Genomic DNA, 23,561 nt, shown 5'->3' on the forward strand with positions numbered 1-23,561 from the left:
GCCGACTGCTTCAGTTCTCAGAGCCCTGGCACCTCATGACGGAGGATGCCTGGGTTCGGGGAGTTGTTTCCTGAGGGTACGCCCTGAAGTTTTGGAGGACTCCTCAAAGGTTCTTTTGGGCTTAGAAAGAGCTTTGGCCCTTCAGAAGGCTATTCTTGCCTTACTAGCATCAGAAGTAGTGATTCCGGTGCCAGAGAACCAGTTCCGAGAGGAGTTTTACTCCAAGCTGTTCCTAGTTCAGAAACCGAATGGGTCATACCGGCCTATTCTGAATCTGAGAGAGCTCAACAAATTCGTTCGAGCCCCCGGGTTCAGGATGGAAACATTTCGACACACAAAAACATTTTGTGTTGGCAATGGAGCAGGGGGGACTATATGGTGTCCTTAGATATACAAGATGCCTACCTTCACATCCCAATCACACAGGCTCATCGAAAATGTATTCGTTTTGCGGTAGGGGAGGAACATTTTCAGTTCCAGGCCCTGCCGTTTGGCCTGTCCCTCGGGTATTCACCAAGGTGATGGCAGAGATGATGGCATGCCTCAGACGCCAAGGCGTCAGGATTTTGCCTTACTTGGACGACCTCCTGTTGCTGGGGCAGTCCCCACAGCAGTTACAGGATCATTTGAGGCTGACCGTATCATGTCTGTACAGTCACGGCTGGATCATAAACTGGCAAAAGCCGCCACCCTTTCCGGTACAACAGATGTGCCATTTGGGAGCGAGATTGGACTCCGTGGTGCAGAAAATATATCTGCCGGAGGAGAAGATCCTTGCCTTACAATCACGAATACGCAGGTTGCTTTGCAACAGGCAGATATCTGTTCTAGTAGCCATGCAGGTCCTGGGGTCGATGGTGGCCACCTTCAGGATGGTGGAATACGCTCAATTCCACTCCAGACCACTGCAGCAATTTGTTCTGTCCCACTGGAACAAGGATCATCGCACGATCAGGTCTCAGCTGCTGCATCTCTCTCCAGAGGTACGGTTGTCCCTGACCTGGTGGTTGCAGACAAAGCATCTCAGGCAGGGTCGCCCCTTTTGGGTGTCAGATTGGACATTGGTCAAAACCGACACCAGTCTTCAAGGTTGGGGGGCGCTGACGGGGTCACACACTTTCCAAGGAAAGTGGTCAGTGACGGAAAGTCGGCTACCGATAAACATCCTGGAATTAAGAGCTATATTCAAAGCTTTAGTGCATGCTCAGGAAATCTTAAAGGGCAGGTTGGTGCAGATACAGTTGGACAATCGCACTGCGGTCGCCTACTTAAATCATCAAGGGGGCACGAGGAGTCGGGCCGCCTTGGCAGAGGTATCAAGAATCCTGGTATGGGCAGAGACTCATCTGCCCACGATATCTGCCGTGTTCATTCCAGGAATCCTGAATTGGGAAGCCGATTTTCTCAGTCGGCAAGAGATAAATGCAGGGGAATGGGCCCTACATCCACAGGTTTTTCGGAACCTTGTGGACAGGTGGGGTCTACCAGAAATAGATCTGATGGCATCAAAAAGGAACAACAAGGTTCCCAGGTACGGATCCTGGACAAGAGATCCGAGTTTGTAGACGCACTGACAGTAAAGTGGCGTTACAAGCTGGTATATCTGTTTCCCCCGTTTGCTCTTCTGCCCAGAGTTGTCAGAAAGATCAAACAAGAGGGCAGCACCGTCATATTAATAGCTCCGGTATGGCCGAGACGGCACTGGTTCACAGATCTACGGTCTCTTTCCATAGACACTCCAGGGCCTCTCCCATTGAGACCGGATCTGTTGATACAGGGTCCCTGCTGTTACCCAGATCTTCATTGGCTATCTTTGACGGCATGGCTCTTGAGGCCTCCGTCTTGAGGAAAAAGGGGTTTTCTGAGTCTGTTATACGGACGATGCTTAAGGCACAGAAACCATCCTCAGCCCGTATATATTATAGGGTTTGGCATACTTTCTTTCAGTGGTGTGAACTGAAAGGGTATGATCCACATAAATTCCTGATTTCCAGAGTGCTTGATTTTCTTCAAAGCGGTCTGGAAAAAGGGCTCCGCCTGTCCTCTTTAAGGGTACAGGTGTCAGCTCTTTCAGTCTGGTTCCGACATAAAATTACTCTGAGACCGAATATAAAGACCTTTTTTCAGGGGGTGTTGAGGATTCAGCCTCCCTTCGTTTCCCCGGTTGTTCCGTGGGACCTGACTCTAGTTCTGAAGGTTTTACAGGCTCCTCCATTCGAGCCTTTAAATTCAATAGACATCAAGTGGCTAACAGCAAAGACGGTATTCCTCCTGGCTATGGCATCTGCACGTAGAGTGTTGGATTTGGCTGCGCTTTCCTTCCGGGAGCCGTTCTTGATATTTCATCAAGATAGAGCAGTACTACGTACTAGGGAGGGTTATCTTCCGAAAGTGGTGTCTAAATTTCATATTAATGAAGAAATAGTAGTTCCAGCTTTTCAGGGCACAAGTCTCTCACAAGGTGAGGCTTCCCTGGATGTGGTCCGTGCGTTGAGAATTTACGTTAAACGCACGAGCAAATGGAGGAAGTCCGATTCACTTTTTGTGCTTTATGGTTGTCATAAGCGTGGCTGGCCAGCCAATAAACAGACACTGGCCAGGTGGATTCGCATTGCAATTTCATTGGCTTATACACAGGCTGGTATGCGTGTGCCAGATTCAGTGACGGCACATTCTACTAGAGCGGTAGGTCCATCATGGGCGGCCCGTCGGGGTGCTTCTGCCGAGCAATTATGTAAAGCAGCCACATGGTCTTCCATCCATTTTTATGCCTTTGACACTTTTGCCTCTCAGGATGCCTCCTTCGGGCGTAGGATTCTCCTCTCTTCCGAGAGTCAGGAACGTCCCCGCCCGTAGGGTTAGTGCTTTGGGATATCCCCAACGTAATGGCTATGGACCCCGAAGAAGAAAATAAGAGTTATAGTATAACATACCTTTGGTAACTCTTTTTATTCGAGGTCCATGGGGTCCACAGGACACCCACCCAGACGCACCTGTAGTTCTGGGGGAGGTTTTTCCGTAGTTCTTCTCTTGAGAGTCTGAACTCGTGAGTATGGGTCCTTTTCTTTCTTACCCTTTGTTTGTCTCTGCCTGCTTGAGCTTGGTAACGAACTGGCTACCTGATGCAGGGGGTGGGGTATATGAGGAGGAAACCCGGTGCATCCTGGGAGCAGAGAGCTCGTTTGTGTTAACTGTTTGGTAACCGGGATTCATACCCCAACGTAATGCCTGTGGACCCCATGGACCTCGAAGAAAAAGAGTTAACAAAGGTTATACCATAACTCTTATTTTTGCATAGGGGCCCTGTGGCGGGAGCGGCCCATGTGACTAGCAGCGCTATACAGACTGGTGGCAGCAGCGCCTTCACCCACCACTCACACCAATGTCACTGTGTGCCCTGTGCACAGACTGCTATGTAACCTATCCTATTCACCCACCACTCACACCAATGTCACTGTGTGCCCTGTGCACAGACTGCTATGTAACCTCTCCTATTCACCCACCACTCTCACCAATGTCACTGTGTGCCCTGTGCACAGACTGCTATGTAACCTCTCCTATTCACCCACCACTCTCACCAATGTCACTGTGTGCCCTGTGCACAGACTGCTATGTAACCTCTCCTATTCACCCACCACTCTCACCAATGTCACTGTGTGCCCTGTGCACAGACTGCTATGTAACCTATCCTATTCACCCACCACTCTCACCAATGTCACTGTGTGCCCTGTGCACAGACTGCTATGTAACCTCTCCTATTCACCCACCACTCTCACCAATGTCACTGTGTGCCCTGTGCACAGACTGCTATGTAACCTCTCCTATTCACCCACCACTCACCAATGTCACTGTGTGCCCTGTGCACAGACTGCTATGTAACCTCTCCTATTCACCCACCACTCACCAATGTCACTGTGTGCCCTGTGCACAGACTGCTATGTAACCTCTCCTAATCACCCACCACTCACCAATGTCACTGTGTGCCCTGTGCACAGACTGCTATGTAACCTCTCCTATTCATGTGACCGCGGGCACAAAGCACCTCTCCCCCCTACCGGCCACACGCATGGTGCCACACCTATCTCCAGCATTGATGATGTCAATAAATTTTGTTTGTATTTAACTTGACGGGTCGAGATGAAACAAAATGCAGGTTATTTCTTGGAGTTTCCACTAAAAAATGAAAATCGGTTCAGTAGTTTTTGCAGCAACTTGGAAAAAAACAGACACAACGTTCTTCTAATATTTGTATAGATTAGTATCTCTGGAAATGGGATCTTCTAGTTGACCAATTGAATTGGAAAAAGTGTGGTTCATGCAATGCAGCTGTGTGGTGTTTATCTATTCCTAATACACGGTAGTGGCTTCATTTAGTGGCAACTGGTCACTTTAGCATAACCTGTTGTCTACTTTACACAGCCACAATAGGTTTAATACAGTTATACATCCCCCCCCCCCTTCCTTTGTTAACCTATCCATAAACAGCCTAGTTAGCAGAGCATGCTGTGACTTGTAGTTCCAAAAGAGCTGGAAAGCCAAAGCTGGGCCCGTTGTACCCGGACACTGCATCAGCAGGTGCTGTGACGTGCGTGTGTGTGTACAGTATGTTTTATAAATCTGTCGCTGGATTGGTAACAAGCATCCAGCAAGTGCACAATATCTGTGTATTCTGGAAGGAGGATTAGCACAATGGGAGCAGCATACATGTTGTTTGTGAGAGACCATCTGCTAATGCTGCTTCAGAGGATTTATTGCTGGTAGAAACCCAAATATTTGGTAGCAAATTGAAAATCTGTTTCCATGGAAATACTTTGCCAATTAAGTATAGATGTTATGCAATAAGCAGGTGTCCGTCCATTCATGGAGCACAGAGATTAGTCGCCAGTGTCGGCTTCGCTGAGTCACCTTAGATGGAGCAGGAACCGTGTTACTTTTTTGCTTTCAGTGTTTTATTACTGGCGGTGCTAATGGTTTCTGCATTTTGGGGTCTTATGGAATGGTAATTATTCATAAATAATCCATGTATAGCTTGTTCCAAAAGTTGTCTTTGAAAGGAGGGTTTAGTCCGATCCCAGCAAGATGCCAATTACCCATATGGTGTGGATAATTTTAGCAAAGAGGATAGCCACCCATAGGCAGTCTGTATGGGCAATACACAGCTGGGTTGGTGTTACAGCTATTTTGTTAGCCATGAATAGAAACTTGTAGCTTTATCCCGACACTGACATTCCAATACGGCACTAAAGATAGGTGTCGAAATCCCAACGCCTATCATTTGCCCCACTACAAAATCCCGACACCCGGCAGGTTTAGTGACCCCTGGGGGGGACTTAGGGCAGGGAAAGGGGGGTTAGGGTTAGGCACCCCCTTGGGAGGGTTAGGTTTAGACACTAGGGGGGAGGTTAGGGTTAGGCACCACTAAGGGAGTGTTAGGGTAGGGAGAGGAGAGGGTTAGGGTACTCACCTGCTGCAGTCGTGATTTCGATCCTTCGGACTGCCGCTGTCTGTATTTGATCCGGCCGCCGGCATTACATACCGATTCAAGACAAACTAGGTAGCATCTGTATCTTTTAACCTTGAATTTGATTTTGGACACATCCCTCTCATATTTTTCTCTACACATCTTAAATATGCCCACCTGCAGTGCAGCATGGTTTTACCAAGGTGCAAAGTTATACTGCTTTTATTCCTAAATTCCGGGGCTGACCCAGAGGTTGGTACAGGGTTCAAAACAGGATGAGACCCGGAATTTAGCTGGCGCCGACCCAAGATATTCCCTTGCCGCAGCCGAGTCTGCAGAGACTCTGCTCTTCCGGCGTGGAAGTGGACACTTTCAGATGACGTCATCTCCAAGCACCACTGAAGCCGGTCGATCAGCAGGCATGCGGCACGATCCAGGTCATTGTGACCCGGATCGCGCAGTTTATACTGCAGGGTTTCACGGGTTATTCCCGTGTTAAACCCTGCAAGTTACCTGGGTTAGATTGCCGGGTCACTCGACCCAGGTATCCAACCCTCTCCCCTTTTTCACCAAGGAGCTACCCAGGTTAACCCTGCAATAACCCGGGTTTTAGCTCTGGTGCAAAAGGGGTATCATTGGCTCTTTCATGCTTTATTCCCAACTTAGAATCAGACCCAAAGTCCCTAATTCACCTGCAAGTCTGCCTCACACACGAAGTTACAGGTAATTAGATTGCAAATTCAGTTTTCATAATACTTTGTGTGGTAAAATGCTGTTTGCCAGTAACTGCAGATGGAGAGGATGTCAATGTGCTGTGAACACTACAATACACTCCTTATTTACTATAGGGAAAACACTGGATCAGATTTGTCTTTGCCAAAATCCCAGAACAGCAACTGTAGTGTCCTTGGGGTAAATTTACTAAAATGAGAGTTTTTAGAAGTGGAGATGTCGCCCATCACAACCAATCAGATTCAAGATATTATCTTGTAGAAGGTGCTAGTTACATGTTAAGTAGAATCTGATTAACCAGTAATGAGCCGAGCGTACACATAGGGGGCAGGCGCATTGCGCAATACGTACAATGCTACGTACCAGTGACTATACACATTTTTTTTCATACATGCTGCTTGGAAGTAACCATGCACCCGATTTGCTGTTTGTGTGTTTAGTTTGGTTCTTTTAAAGTCTCTCCCACAAAGGAGCATATGCAACACATTGGCCTATACCAAACATGCTCGGATTTAAGGCTGTTTTAACAACGGACTGTTTAGTGCGTCATACGAAAAACAGTCTGTAGGTCTGCCAAATCTGGGCTTCATAAATAATTCTGTTACAGCCAGACAATGGTCCGCACACTGTAGACTACATAAACAGAGATTGCTTTTCCATCTGTGCATGCATGATATGAATCTGTGGCCCTGCCATAGCTCGTTCCCCAGTAAATTGCTGATTTGTGGCTACATATTGTCGATTTGGGTGCAAGGGAATCTGTTTGACATTCTCTCAGTGGCGCTGGTATCTGTCAGAAATGTCACAACGCATTACTTCATAGGAGAAATCTCGTGTTCCGTCATAATGACAAAAAGTTGCCGACTCAGTAACTGAGCCCATCATTAGGCTGTGTTTCTGCAGAAGTAGTGCGATTATGTACAGCCACCTCCTCCTAACTAACCACTCTTAAATGGATTTCAGCAGAGCGGTAAAAGCAACATCTACAAAGCTTTTACTCAGTGGGATCTGCTTAAAATGCATTTGTCTATGTCCCTGCTGTAATATTTGCACAATCTGCAGATCTCAGCCTTTATCTAGACCCTTCCCTCTGGTTTCTCCTTTGAGTCTCCAATCGAGAAGAGAGGTGAGTGCTATGTAGTATTGTGGTCCATCTTGTTCTGGGGTTTATCTTGTGCTACAGTTCCCCAGCTGTGTATTAAAGATATGTGTTATAAATATGTATTTTAGGACAATCTAATTATCTTTCAATGGATGCAGTAATATAGGTTTCACAGACTAGTCTATAATAATGACCGTCCTTTGTATTTGGTTTATAGGGATTTTTATCACATTATAAGATGTTTTTAAAAGTGTTTGTTTATTGGTGGCCAACTTTTTATATTGTATTTCCTATGTAACAATTCTGTCTTCCTTTAACTGTACAAAAACTTGTTATTTTAATCCTTCATTATTAACCCATAGCATACAGTAGGTAGTTAAACTGTCTCCATTTACTTACACAACCGTGCTAATGACCCATTTGTGGTGCTAGTTACATTCAGAATAACTTGCTGTAGGTTTTTGTTACTTGTTTGTTAGTTACTTGTACTTTTCCGCAAAGTTGACATTGAAAGATGACCTGGGAAGAGCCGGATGGAGCAGATGTGGTCTCTTCTGTGGTAGCTTTAGGGGGTAAATGGGAATATAATTACTGAAATGATCAGTTATGTGCAACACTCCTTATGGTGTATTTTTTATTTTGCTTTCCTGCTTTTTCAGTGTTTGTACGTTCGTTAGGACTACATTCTCAAATGACCATAAAAGTGTAAACCAGGCTTAGTCAACCTGCAACTTATCACTCAGGGTAGAACTATACATGGCAGCATGCTGGGATTTGTAGTTCCACAGTATCTGGAGAGCCGTAGATTGTCCAAATTTCTTTACACTTTTTTCAGTGGCATTGTGCTGGTTCATCAGGAAATATTGTTCGAGCAGTCTTCAATCAAGATGCGTCAAGGCTGTCTGTGTTAATATCTTTTATTCGCCCTCGACCGTATTAACCTGAAGCTGTCATGTTAACCAAAGATCCTTAAACGCTTAAAGGGGGAAAATCAGATCTTTTGCATACTAATTGCCAAGTTGTTTATCTCTTATTCCGGCCTCCTTGACATAAATCAAGGTCATTGCCATCTATTTTCTGCCACTGAATCCTGAGAGTGTCATACACAGATGACGAGGGATAACATCCGTCATTATTTATTTAAAGACTTTTAATTAATTATGAATGTGTTACAGTCCTCTCTCTCTCTGGAGTGAAGGGGAGGCAAAAATTCTTGCCCGGGGGTTTCTTAAGCAGTCGGTTGCAATTGATTGTCTTGTGGCCATTGGTTAAAGTGGTCTCAATCCCCCCGTGTCCCCTTTTAGCGACGCACTAGGGACGGGAAGTCGCAATGAATCTCGTATCACAAGGAACCACTTTAGTGGATTGAGGGTTAGAGTTCCCATGACGCAGACCATACTTTGTTTAACTTTTTTGTTGACCTTTATTAGTTTATTAGAGCATTCTCCCTACTTTTTATATTCTATTTTGGAGAATGAAATGTGTGCTTTTGTGTTCCTATTTAAAAAAAAAAAATATATATATATATATATATATATATATATATATATATATATAATACACAGGTTGAGTCTCCCATATCCAAAATGCTTGGGACCAGGGGTATTTTGGATATCGGAATATTCCGTATTTTGGAATAATTGCATACCATATTGAAATGTCTTAGGTATATCTAAACACAGAATGCATTTATGTGTTATATACACCTTATACACACAGCCTGAAGGTAGTTTTATACAATATTTTCAATAATTTTGTGCCTCAAACAAAGTGTGTGTACATACATGAAATTCATTTATGTGTCATATACACCTTATACACACAGTCTATAGGTCATTTTATACTTTAGTTTTAATTAATTTGTGCCTTAAACAAAGTTTGTGTGCATTGAACCATCAAAAATCAAAGTTTTCACTATCTCAGTCATGCTAAAAATATTCCGTATTTCGGAATATTTGGATATGGGAAACTCAACCTGTATATATACACACACAGGTTGAGTCTCCCACATCCAAAAAATACTCCGAGATACGGAATATTTTTTACTTGACTGATATCATATCTCTATATGAAGGTGTCTTTCTCTCTCTCTCTCTCTCTCTCTCTCTCTCTCTCTCTCTCTCTCTCTCTCTCTCTCTCTCTCTGTAACTATCTATCTTTCTATCTCATATCTATCTATCTTTCTCATATCTATCTCATATCTATCTATCCTCATATCTTTCTATCTATCTATCTATCTATCTATCTATCTCATATCTATCTATGGTGCAGCACTCCGGGCTAGTACATAACTAACAATCACAGCAGCATAACGAGTGGCAACGCTTCAGTGCCCTATATATATATATATATATATATATATATATATATATATATATATATATATACATACACACTGTTTGTGGTCACACGTGCTAGGGGACCCTGCTTATCAAATGTAATATAAACTTTGTCAGTTTATTCCCAGGTGCAAATGAATGGATATGTCTGGGTGTGGTTCTGTCTCTTTAATGCTGCTTACACACGGTACGATGGCAACGATCAGACGATCGTTGTCTGTCGTCCTGCATGTGTTGCATGTTCATCCAACACATGCAGTAACCCCTTAACGACTATAACTTATTTTCCTGGTCCCTGTAGTAAGCAGCCTAACGTGGCCGTGCATCAATCACCGTATGGTCGTTTGCAGGGGCCAGAAACTATCAAATTTTAACGATAGGATCGTTATCGTTAAGATCTGATAGCTTATCATACCGTGTGTACGCAGCATAAGCCAGGACCCATACTTATGGAAGAAGCATATTTTGCATTTGAAACCTGTGTGCTAGCTGTATCCAAATGTGGTAGAGCAAAGCGTGTAATGCTGAGAGGCCGTGTAGGGACTGGCCAGATTGGAAGACCTGGACGTGGTTGGCCAGCTGGAGAAATGATTGCAATATTTTAGAACTAACATTCCCTAAATTTACAGTTTGAAAAGTAAGTGAGTGGCGAGTTTGTATGCCTTTTTTTTATATATATATATATATATATATATATATATATATAATGCAGAAGGATGGGCGACACTGCTGGTCTTTTACTTAAGCAGGGTTTATTGTGCCAACGTTTCAGGGCTTCACGCCCCTTTGTCAAGGTTACATACAAAGAATAAAATATAGGTTCCTACCTTATATAGATCCCCCTCGTGCGTGGATATTGTCTGTGGAGACTTGCGCTCCCGCACACTGCAGGGCGCGTCCGACACCTGCGACGTACACTGCTGCCGGCTTCCCTGGTTGCCTAGGTTACCAGAGTGTCTCGTCCATGTAGCAAATGAACAGTGTTGTGAAATGAGCACCTCCACCAGTGTATACGTAATATGCTGCTGAATAAAATCAATGAATAATGATCAGGCTGTATTAAAGATGGAAGGAAATGAGAATAATAAAGATATAAGAAAGAAAGAAGGAAGGGGAAAAGAGAGAGGGTTAAAAAGAATAAAGCAGAAGGGTTAAAAGAAAAATGAAGAGTAAAGATAAGGAGGGGGAAGGGGATAAAGGGTGGAAACATCGTAAGTTAATACATACTGAAAAAGATATACCAAATATATACATAGTCACTACTTGTTAGATGTGATGAGGTTATAGATGAGAATGGGGGTCATATAACAATTCTGCTGAGATGTAATAAACAATTTGGTATGGATATATGCTAAAAAGTATTTCCAACATATTTTGTCATTCAGGCCTTTCGGTGAGATGGTGTTCAGGGCCTAATTCTGACCCGCTCGCAAGCAGGTCGATGTTAGCCCAGTGCGCATGCGCACGACTGAGGCGGCTCTGTCATGCGCATGCGCGAGACCCGGATAGCGACGGCCAAGCCGTCGCTATGGGTCTCGCTACAAAGGGGACGTGCTGTCGATGGTGAGTGACAGCACGCCCCCTTTGGTGGGCGTGCCGGGGGCGTTGCTGCCCAGACGGAGGCGTTCCCATGGAAACTCCTAACGTCTAGGGCCGGTCCCACTGACATCACAAGTGATGTCAGTGGGAGTGCTCTCGGCTCTGATAGAGCCAAAATCACTCCAGGACTTGCGGCAACGAGACCCTACCACAAGGGTCTCGTCGCAAGCCCGATGGTCGCGATGGTCTTGACCATCGCGACCATCTTTTTGGCCGCTCGCTATTGCTGTGGGTGGTCACCCACAGCTATGCGAGCGGCCAGGAGGCCGCTCTAAAATTAGGAAGGACGGCCCTGATTCAGTGCGAGCTGTCAGAGCCTGAATCAGGGCCTCAGTTCCATAATCCATTTTGCTGCAAGTCGTAGTAAACGTCTCTCCCTGTCTCCTCCTTTTAATGTTGTTGGGACGTGATCTATGATTTTATGTTTTAGTACTGCCAGGGAATGTTTCTGCTCAAAGAAGTGATGTGCCACAGGTTGTTCACTACTTTCTCCTTGTAGCGCAGATCTTGTGGCCGTGCGATGTAGGGCGATCCTTTCCCTCATAGTTCTAATAGTTTTCCCAACGTAAGTCAATCCACAGGGACATATTATAATATATATAATAAATGATTATGTACATGTTAATATATGATTGATTTTATAACTTTTGTTATTATGTGGATTTTTAAAGTACCCTCCTGTTATCATGTTTTGACACGTGGTACATTTAAGACACTTGTAGCACCCACACTCCACAGGCAATATCCACGCACGAGGGTGATCTATATAAGGTAGGATCCTATGTTTTATTCTTCGATCACCATCGACAGCCGCCCCTTTTGTAGTGAGCTCCGGAGCGAGAGAATTTCTCTCTCGCTCCGGGGCTTGCGCACGCTGCGTGTGCACATGGCCTTAACATCGACCCGGCTGCGAGTGTTCTGCGCTTGCGACCAGGTCTGAATGAGGTCCAATGTCTACAAAATGTATTTTGCTATTAAAGTCCTTACTGTTCCATTGTGCAGTGCCTTGTGTTCCATGAATATAGAAAAACAATATTGGTTCCTCCGTGACCCTGAGAGAGCGCTCTCTATGCTAATTGCTTGACTGCTTCCAAGTCTAGTTATCGGACCAATATGTCCATGTAGATGACTTGGGGCCATATTCAATTGCCGGCGAAAAGCAGTTTTCAGCTAAAAAGTTTCGCCTGTGACGTCATTTCGCCAGGCGAGATCTTATCCCCGTATTCAATTCCACAGTCTTTTCGCCGGCGCAAAAAGTCTGCGCCTTGTAACCAGCGGAAAAGATTCGCCTCTGAATGGAGGCGGAAAAAAAGTGTAGAATTGGGGGTTTGGGGTGCAAAGTTGCGGGAACCACCCTGCAACCTTGGGACAGTCCCCCAAATGTAAACTGCGTCAGAAATGTTAAATGTGTTGGGGGACAAAGTTAAAAACTAGCGAAATAGACAACAGGGGGTCCCCCAAGTATGGCCAAGTTGTTTTTTTGATTGCAGGTCATTGCTGAAGGTGCATTTTTTAAGTTTTTTAAAACCTCACTTTAGCGGGTTTTTTTTTTTGTTTTTTGTTTTTTACCATGTTAGCCCCCGTTTTCATGTATCCCAAATTTGCTGGGACTACTTATTTCTGACAAAAAAACCTGCTAAATGCTATTCTTCACCACTTGTGCAAAGACGCTAATTAGCAGCTACTGAGAGCATTTAAGTACCCCAAATAGCTTCAGCAGGACTATTCGGGGGTATCCATAGTGATCCCCAATGTCAGTGCATCTTTTGGGGGGTGTCAGGCTGATTTCCCCAAATCAGTGCTTTTCGCCTGTTTGAGTTTCGCCGGGACGCATTTTCACGTTCTTTGCAATTGAATAGGGCAAAAAGCGGGGACGAGCGCGATACTTTTCCAGAGGCAAAACCAGCGATGATGGCGGAAAGTGCACCATGCAAAAAGTCCAGGACTTTTGGCCGGCAATTCAATACGGCCCTAGATTGGAATCAATCCACCCCCTTGAAGTATGAACTATGGGCTCTAGATCTGTGGAAATGATGACCTACTTGTTTCTTGGATTCCCGGGCGTAGCTACAGTAAGTGCAGGGAGTGTGGCTGCTGTGGGGCCTCTGGGGCCCGATACTCTCCCTGCACCGAGTTACACTGCCATCTCCTGAGCCCCAGCTTTTCCATTCTAACCAAAGTGCTGCTGCTGCAGGAGATGTGCTGTCATTGGCCTAAACCGGCTCCGCCTCCATCTCTCCTCACTGACTGATTTATTCATATATCATTCGCTGTCTTATATACCACGTTCCATCATAAACAAAATAGGAATGCGGCAGAATTTTAACCCCAGCAATTAGATAGGAAAACTTTGTGGCTGTGGGGAAAACCTCGCGCCATGGGGTTTTTCAAAAGTTTACTTTAAATTGGATGTGCCCCGTTATGTTTAACTGCACCCCTGGCCATTCCTCCTCCCAGCATCAGTGGGGAGAGATGGAGAAAAGGAATATATTCACCCAAATGCTGTACACCCCTGCATGCACGCCTGGACTGTTACTTGTCATTGCCTTCATCAGCGCACGCTTCCACCTGCTCGATACGAAGTGTTAAAGATATAGTGTTCCCGCTAGGATGTTCTAGATGGCCGCTGCGTCATGCCAGTTTTTAAAGGAGCAAAATGCGCCCTGCCCTTTTAGTGGTGCGCCATTAAAACAGCTTGTCCTGTGCCTACCCCGCCCGCGGGCTGCAGTAGCCGTAACCAATATCTGCCGGATGAATAGATGCTCTGCGCATGCACACGACGACTATTCACCGCGAGGGGAGAGCTTGGGGCCCAGCATCTCCGTAAGTGCTGGGTACGCCCCCAATTGTGACGGATTGGGGAGGGGGGTCACAAGAACATGCCCACCTTCCCAGTCAGCCATACCCCCACCCCGATCGGCCACGCTTTTGGCGTGCGCTGAAAACTCCCTACCCGCATCCTCAGTGCCCTGCCCACATGACTAGCGGGAACACTGATACCCCTCCAAGAGGCTTATTTTGCTCATGTTCAGTTCTGCATAGCCCGAGTTTGCTTGAACTGTACTGAGTGTCACTTACATGATATCATCCGGTTTCAACCGAGCTCCATTTCTTCGGTTGTATGTGTAGATGCACCCAAATTGCTTATGACAGAGGTTCCCAAACTCTGTCCACAAGGCACCCTAACGATCCAGGTTTTAAGGATAAACATGCTTGGGCACAGTTGTCTAAATTAGTGCTTCAATCTTTTGATTTAACCTGCTGTGTTCAAAAATGGATATCCTTAAAACCTGAACCGTTAGGGTGCCTTGAGGACTAAGTCTGGGAACCTCTGACTTTTGACTCCTCATCGCCCGCTCTTTCGTCTACCCATTTTCCGAGATACTCCCCAAGCACGAGTGTATCTGCCATGTATTCTCTAGGTATCAGCCACAAACAGTACTCGATTGCCTTATTTTATCCTGTATGGGGATATAAAGTAATGTCCCAGTACAACGTGTGTTCTGTGCATGTGTTACACTAGCATCATGCTGTCCCACAGTTATAAATATACCGTATAGTAAATGTACTGTATACCTACCATGCCTCTCATCATTTCCAAACATGGGACAGAGGGCCTGATTCAGAGCCTGACGCTATTTGCGCTAGTTCGTTCAGGAAAAGGGGCCGGCTATTTAAATTGAGCGCTCGCTCTTTGCGGTCTGTTGACGCCTCTAGTTCAGGCTAAGAAACAATCAAGTGACGTGGTCGATGACGCTGCTTTGCTAATTATGCACACCCTTAAAACGCCCGTTTTGACCGTTTGGCACGCCTGCGTTCGGATCACCACTCCCCATTTTCAAGCACCTTCCCCTGTTACCACCCACAAACGCCTCATCCTGTCACTCAAATTAGCAGGCACTCGCTATTTTGCGAGCGCTCGATTTACGACCGCAATGACTGGTTGGCGCATGCGCATTATGACCCATACGCATGCGCAGTTGTGCAAAACATCGCTCGGAGCGAACGAGCGGCCGCTTACGAGCGGCTCTGAATCAGGCCCAGAGTAAGCCCCTTCTATGATTATCCCACACTCATGTGAAGCCACAACCACGACTTACTAGCCCATGAGCCCAAAACTCAAACCAATGCTGCATATAGAAATACAGCAGAGGCCATTTAAAGTTGGATATACACTGGATGACGATTTTTTTTAAAATGATTTGCCGTTTTCCAACGGATTAAACATCCAATGGGCCTGATTCAGACCCGTTTGCTAGGATGCGTTCGCACGCAGCCGTCAGCAGCCAAAGTATGCAAATCCCGCGATCGCTAGCAAGACATTAGCACGCCCACTATGTCTTGCCGTGCGATCGCGGTATGTATTTAGACGCCTATCAGCCTGACAGAAGACGCCCACTTTTCCTTAGTAACATACATCATCTCCAGGAAGTGTATTACTCGATGTTACCAATTGCTTAACATCGGACCCATACGCAGCACTTATGGCTGACCATACCCTACCGCAAGCACTATGAGTGCTGCTGTGTATAATTCAGCCATGTGACGTGTACGCTGACGATGCGTCTTAATTATGCACGCCCCTGAAACAGCATTCAGACGTACAGACATGCCTTCGTTTGCACCACCACACCCCCGTTACCATCGACCCCCCCCCCCCCTGTCACCACCCACAAACGGCACGTCCTGTCACTCATGCTTGCGGAGCGTCTGTGTACAGGGTGCGAGTGCTTCACGATCACGTGGACTAATACGCGCACTGCATACGCAATTGCAAACATCGGCAGGCTACGTGCGAACACAGCCTTGCGAATGGGTCTGAATCAGGCCCTATATGCGCTCCCGCGGCGGTGTCCAACGCATCTTCAAATCTGCTGTACATGCTGCTTAATCAGAAGATGTGACTGACAACCGTTTGCATCTGGATGTGGCGGGGGAACGTCATATCGTGCGGTCATTCACCTAATCGTGTGGTGCGTACGGGCACCGTACGATTTGTCGTTCCGTCGCATCTACTGTCATAGGTCGTCTAGTGTGTACCCAACTTAATATAGGCCTAATACTATGGAGCTTTTGTAATGTGCACTTTTTTATTTATTTTTTACAAAACATGAACTCCTAGTAACACGCATACAATAATACACTCTTCAATGCTTGCTTGTACACGCACACACTATTCTTACACAGTAACACACACACATTTACAGTGACGCACCTTCTTTTACAGACTGTATGAAAGATATGATTGAGCCTACTGAGCCAGACACACCGTTCTATGTTTAACTGTAACTCGGATATTATTTGAAATGTATTTTTTATTTTGTTGTAGTTTTGTGAAGCGTATTCAATTAGCTGTGAAAATTCGGAATCCGCGAGAAATTTTCGCCGATTGCGACTTTTCGCCAGGCAAAAACTTATCTCCGTACTCCATTGCAAACTCATTTCGCGTACGCGAAAACACAATGCAATGAAATAGGCGAAAAATAATCGCCTGTGAATTGTTGTCGAAAAAAGTGCAAAATCGCTATTTTGGGACAGCCCCCAAAGGATAACTGCATCAAAAAAAAAACTTGAAAAAAAAGTGAGGAACACCCCATAAAAGCGCTTTGAAAATGGGGGCGAAAAAGTGCAAAGTGGGGGTACAAACTTAAAAACTAGCAAAATAGACTTTTGGGTGGTCTGCAAGTATGGGTGAGGTGTTTTTAGGATTGCAGATGCTTGCTTCAGGTGCGTTTTCTTTAAGGTTTTTTTTAAACTTTACTTTAGCGACTTTAAACCATGCTTGCACCCATTTTCAAGTACCCCAAATTTGACAGGACTACTTATTTTAACCAAAAAACTGCTTAATGCTATTCTTCACCACTTGTGCAAAGACGCTAATTAGAAGATATTGACACACCCAAAGTACCCCAAATAGCTTTATTAGGGCTAATCGGGGGCATGTACATTGATCCACAATGCTAGTGCATCTTTTAGGGGGTGTCAGGCTGATTTTCCCAATTCTGACAGCACTTTTCGTCTGATTTGCATTCGCCGGTTGCGTTTTCGCAGCTTTGGAATTGAATACGGCGAATCGCGGGGACGCGCACGATAAGTTTCCATTGCTAAAATACACAATGTAGGCAAAAAGTCCAGCATGCGAAAAAGTATCGCGGGTGCAAAACTTAATTGCGTACGGCCCTTTGTTGGACATTGAGAAAAAAGGAGCATACATAAAATGGGGACATGCGAGTACAAAGTAGTGAGAAAAGTTCAGAAGTGAAATAAAAGGTAGGGAGGGCCCTGCTCGAGAGAGCTTACAACTTAGTGGTTAAAACGGCAGAGCGAAGACAAGAGGACAACGTGAGTGAGGGTGTACCAGTGTCAGTAATATAGGTGGGAGTATGGGAAACGCTAATAAAGAAATGGGGTTTCATAGAGCATTATAATATTTGAAGGCTGGGGAAGAGTCTGATCAGGAGAGACATGGAAGTCTGTAAGTGTGTTGCAGCAAAGGAGAAGTAAATACTATAGGCTATCTGAGTCAAGGCTCAGGTCAGAGATAGATCTAAGAGTAGGTATGATGGAGGGGTTGATTGCTTTTTAGGTGAGGGTTTGTCATTAGAACTGTATCCTTCAGGTTATTGTAACTTTCTAAGTTTTTGCCCAGTGGTGCTGATGATGTGGACTCCCAGCATCTAGCAAAAAGCTGCAGGTAGGCCTAAGTACTCACACATGCATAGGTGACAAAGTCTTGGAATTTCGGATTAGGTTTGGAAACTCGATCAGACCTAATATTAAAATAAGGAGCAAGTGGTGGTTGGTCTCTCGATGACTCAAGATGGAGCATGGGCAAAACATTGTCCTGAACTCTGACAGGTGTGTTTGTACAAACAGGTGGAGGTGTAGTAGAGTCTGGAGCGTCGGACACTCCCAGTAGGTGGCGTTTGTTTAGTTTCTTTGTGTTTCCACCAGCTTTGTAACTTTTTGGTCTGTTGGAACACAATATGCAGTCATGTCCAACGGGTGTCTTTGTGTGCACCGCCTGACCAGGATGTGGAGGTGCCTCAAATGGTGATGACTTGTAATACCTAGCCTTGAGCCGTGTCCTGGATCTGGTAAGTGCACTATGTGTGTCATTTCAACAAGTGGTTGCAGTTTGGGCTTACCCACAGGGATTAGTATACGGATGCGTCTTGAGAGCAGACGTTGGGCAGCTGATGGCAGGTCCATCTCCAGAGGTTTTCCTCATGTTGAAATGCACCATGAACAATCTAAGCCGTCTCATGAGCACTTTTCCAGTGAGTGTTGGGCAGAGCGAAATGCTCTTTCAGCCAGTTCATTGGTCTGTGGATAACGAGGACTGCGGGTGGAATGCTTGATGTCCCACATCTTGATGAATTCCTGTCATTATCCGTGAGGAGTTCTTTGGGACGCCATACACAGAGAAGTGACTCTTCAACTTGATGACTGCTGAGCTGGTTATGTTGGGCAAGGACTCTATTTCAGACAACCCAGAGTATGAATCAACCAGCACCAGATGCTCCTTCCTCCTCCAATTAAAGATGTCCTCTGCAATGATGGACTAGGGAATGTCAAGAGTATCATGCAAAGTCAGGGGCTCTTTGGCATGATGATCTGGAAGGGCACAAGCAGAGACCAGATGCTCAATGTCACCAGACATGAAGGGTCAATACAGAGAAATCCTTAGCTTGGCTTTTCTTCCTCACATCCAGGGTGTCCTCGATGGTGTGTGTGTGTGTGTGTGTGTGTGAGACAGCATATATACACAAACACACACAGCATGCATACACATCAGTGGCGTAACTAAGGGGGTCAGGCCGGCGGCACGGGGGTGGGGGCCACCGCTGCCCAGGTTAGCATGTAGTGCAGACCAAAAATGAGGGGTCTATTTACTAAGCCTTGGAAGGAGATAAATAGACCAGGATAAAGTACCAGTCAACCAGCTCCTAACTCATTTTTCAAACACAGCCTGTGACATGACAGTTAGAAGCTGATTGGCTGGCACCTTATCTCTGTTAATTTTATCTCCATCCAAGGCTTAGTAAATAGACCACCAAGTGCAGTCCGCACAACACAGTAAAACAAACGCCGCCACCACCAGGTAGTACACTCACTGACCCGGCGGCAGTGTGTTTGTTTTAGCAGCCAATGAGAGTCAGACTCTCATTGGCTGCTGCACCCGGAGCCGGGCTGGAGCTCATTCATAAGCTCCGCCTTCTGGCTCCCGCAGTGGATGAAGGGAGAGACGTCATGCGCTACTGTTAAATGCCAATCATTGTTCAGTGTGGCAACACATGGTACCAACTGGATAATGTTGGGCATTTGAAAGTCTAGTTGAATGACTAGCTCAGTACGGTTTTGTAAGACTGCTTTGGACATTTACATTCATATTTTAACATGTTAAGCTATTTTAAAGCTGTGGTAAGCAACATCTTAAATTTCATTGTAAAGTTAGTGTGCCTTTTAGATATATGACCTTATGCACCACAATTTCTCCACATCACTATATAACTTTCATTTTGCGGCTTCCTGCTGCTTCAGTTCTCCCCCTTACACCATGCCACTGTCACATGCAGCCCTGTCCTCACTAACACATCACTCATCTCCTGATATACTCTGTGCTGCTGTGGACACTGCTCCTCCCACTATATAACTATCAGCCTGTGGCTTCCTGTTGCCTCCACTCCTCTCTGCACATCTTGTCACATGCAGCCCTCTCCTCACTAACACATCTCTCATCTCCTGATACACTCTCTGCTGCTGGGGACACTGGGCCTGATTCAGAGCCGGACGCTGTTTCAGAGCCCTCGCTCTGAATCAGTGCCCGCCTATTGTATTTTTAGAGCGGCCTCCTGGCTGCTCGCATAGCTGTGGGTGACCACCCACAGCTAGTGCGAGCGGTCAGGATGATGGTTGCGATGGTCAAGTCCATCGCGACCATCGGACTTGCGACGAGACCCTTGTGGTAGCGTCTCGTTGCTGCAAGTCCCAGTGGACTTCTTGCTCTTACAGAGCAAAAAGTGCACCCACTGACATCACTTGTGATGTCAGTGGGGCCGGCCCTAGACGGTAGGCGTTCCCATGGGAATGCCTCCGTCTGGGAAGCCACACCCCCGGCCCGCCCACCAAAGGGGGCGTGCTGTCACTCAACATCGACAGCACGCCCTCCTTTGAAGCGAGACCCGGAGCGACGGCTCGCCCGTCGCTATCCGGGTCTCGCGCGTGCGCACAGCGGAGCCGCCTCCGTCGTGTGCATGCGCACTGGGCCAACATCGACCCGCTTGCGAGCGGGTCTGAATCAGGCCCACTGCTCCTTCCAATATATAACTCTCAGGCAGGGGTGCCGAGAGGGGGGGGAGCAGGTACAAATTACCCGGGCCCAGGCTTGCTGGAGGGGCCCGGCGGGGGCCCTGGTCTGGCACCGCCCCCCCTCCCTCCTACATCACAGCAGCCCAGCACATGCTGCTGTGTGCTGGGCTGCAGTGGGAGAATGCTCGCAGCAGCTTGAGCAGTCTCCTATGCCTATGGGGGGAGCGATCATGCTGATCGTGACCTGCATTGGCTGTGCGCCAGGCTGAGGGGCTCACAGTGCCCCCCTCCCAGTGAAACGGCGCTGCTAAAATGTTTTTTTTTATTCTGTGTTTTTTTACTAAGGGGACGTGGCCACGCCTCCCCTGATTAGGCCACGCCCCCTGTCACCCGGGCCCGCCGCGGCTCTTGGCTACCCTGCTCTCAGGGCCTAATTCAGCAAGGATTGTAATTGCAAAGCTGCACGCAGGCTATAGATATGATTTCTGCACGCAGGCAGCTTTGCAATTGCGATCCTGGCAATAATGCGTGCGTCTTAGCAGGACCCATTCTGCACACTCGCAGAATGGGTCCTGCGCAGATTCCTGATAAACGGGAAATCTGCGTACAGCAGTGCACTTGCTGAATCAGGCCCTCAGTCTGTAAATTCCTGCTGCCTCTATTCCTCTCCTACAATCATGATACTTCCCTAGGGTTTGTCTATAGGCCATCAATGGTTAACTACCAATGGTTGATGGTTTTTACCATCGATGGTGAAGCACTGATGGTTCACAGTTTGTCTATTCCGTTGCGCTTGCACGTCAGCGGACTCATTTCAGCTGCTCATGTATGGTCATAAACCATCAATGGTTCAACCAATGAGGGTTAGAAACCATTGATGGCGTGTGCTTCAATGGACAACCCTGCTCTGCCCCTATCAAATGCAGCCTTGATCTCATTAACACCATCACATGGTATGGACAGGATTTTACTTCCCTCAGGGTCAGCACACTTGTCTCCTGAAATAATCTGTGCTGCTGTGAACATAGCAATGGCATGATTTGGCTAAGAAAAAAAAAGGTGGGGGGGCTGTGCTGCACATCCTAATTTAAACATAAGAGGAGCTACAATGCTGAGACCTGTAGTTCTAATTCAGAAAAAAAGAGGGGAAAATGCAGATGCACACTCTAATCACTTAGAATACTGAGTGTCAAAATATATATAATAAAATATCAATAAACATGGTTTTCTATTAAGGTTCTTAGTACATGTTTGTCCACCTACCACATCAAGGTGACCTCATCAGGTGGGTCCCTAACATCCCTAATACTGACACATTGTATAAATGTATCTATGACTTACCTGTAATTGTGCCCATTACATGTGTGTGTGTGTACTGCAATGCTCAGGACCCATACTAATTACAATCACCTGGGGCAGGCAGGAGGAGTGCCAGCCAAGGAGAAGGGGTCTTACCTTCAAGTACATACACACATACATAGGAAAAAAGGTGGGGCTGGACTGCACATCCTAATATAAGCATAATAAGATTTGGTTAGGCGATTTTGTTCCCCTCTATTTGTGCATATGAGTGAAACGTAGAATTATGGTGCATACACACGATCAGATTTTTTCTTCAGATATGGACGATAACGATTTAAAAATCGTTCAGTCGTTCATATCTGAAGGAAAATCGTTCATATCTGACATGCCTGAACGATGGACGATCAACGATGCGCGTTCCCGTTTGTCAGATAACGATATCTGACATCTGATGGGTTTGCAGTCAGACTTGGACGATTCCATTCATTTTAATGCAGTCAAAAATCGTTCAAATCGTTCAAAACTTTGGTCAAATCGTTCAAATCGTTTAATCGTTCAATCGTTCATCTGACAAGTCTGACAAATCTGACCGTGTGTACGCTCCATAAGAGTAGAAGGATGAGATTTAGATGATTTAAGTTCATCACATTTACAACCTTTATAGAAGGTGTAAGCCAGAGTTTCCCAAACGTGGACCTCAAGGCTCCCCAACAGTCCAGGTGTTAAGCTGCATACACACACAATGATTTTTTTGAACGATTTTAACGATAATCATTTGAAAAAATCGTTCACTTTCTGAGTCAAACGATGAACGATAATCGTACATGCACGTTCACGTTTGTAGTTCAGTCAGACTTGTCAACTCAACGATTTTCATTAAGGGAATATGCAAAAATCGTTTGTAGTTCAAAAAAATCGTTCATAAAAAATCTGACATAAAATCGTTAGTAACAAAATCGTTGTGTGTGTTACACACACACACACACAACGATTTTGTTACCAACGATTTTATGAACAATTTTCTGTCAGATTATCTGTCAGATTTTTTAAAGTGTAATGAACGATTTTTTTGAACTACAAACGATTTTTGCATATTCCCTTAATGAAAATCGTTGAGTTGACAAGTCTGACTGAACTACAAACGTGAACGTGCATGTACGATTATCGTTCATCGTTTGACTCAGAAAGTGAACGATTTTTTCAAATGATTATCGTTAAACGATATCGTTTAACGATAATCGTTCAAAAAATCGTGTGTGTGTATGCAGCTTTATACAAATTATTTGTCTTTTCAGTATTAACACACATGATAAGCCTTCGTATAGTTGATAATATAAAGCAGAGCCGTAACTAGACTTTTTGGTGCCCTGTGCCAGAAAGAGCATTGGTGCCCTCCCCCCTCCTATTTTTCAAATAGGGACATAAGAGGTGCACCCGAAAAAGGGCCATAGCCTCAAGGGGAAGGGCTAGGGAAGAGATAGGGGAGGCCAGGAGATGCTGGGGATAAAAGAAGATGAAGCTACAAGTAATGGAGCGTACACACGGTCAGATTTGTCAGACTTGTCAGATTTGTCAAATGAACGTTTGAATGATTAAACGATTTGAACGATTTGAAAGATTTTACCAAAGTTTTGAACGATTGAACGATTTTTGACTACATTAAAATGAATGGAATCGTCCAAGTCTGACTGCAAACCCATCAGATGTCAGATAT

At 45.6% G+C, this 23,561-nt stretch overlaps 1 protein-coding gene across 7 annotated transcripts in view; it reads left to right on the forward strand.

Annotated features, from left to right (window-relative positions):
* KCNAB2 (potassium voltage-gated channel subfamily A regulatory beta subunit 2) overlaps nt 1–23,561 on the forward strand; it is a 244,950-nt gene that overhangs the window by 42,263 nt on the left and 179,126 nt on the right. The gene's annotated exons all lie outside the window — the stretch shown is intronic.

Source organism: Taudactylus pleione, unplaced genomic scaffold (genome assembly GCF_031769625.1).
Source record: "Taudactylus pleione unplaced genomic scaffold, aTauple2 ptg000437l, whole genome shotgun sequence".
NCBI lineage: Eukaryota > Metazoa > Chordata > Amphibia > Anura > Myobatrachidae > Taudactylus > Taudactylus pleione.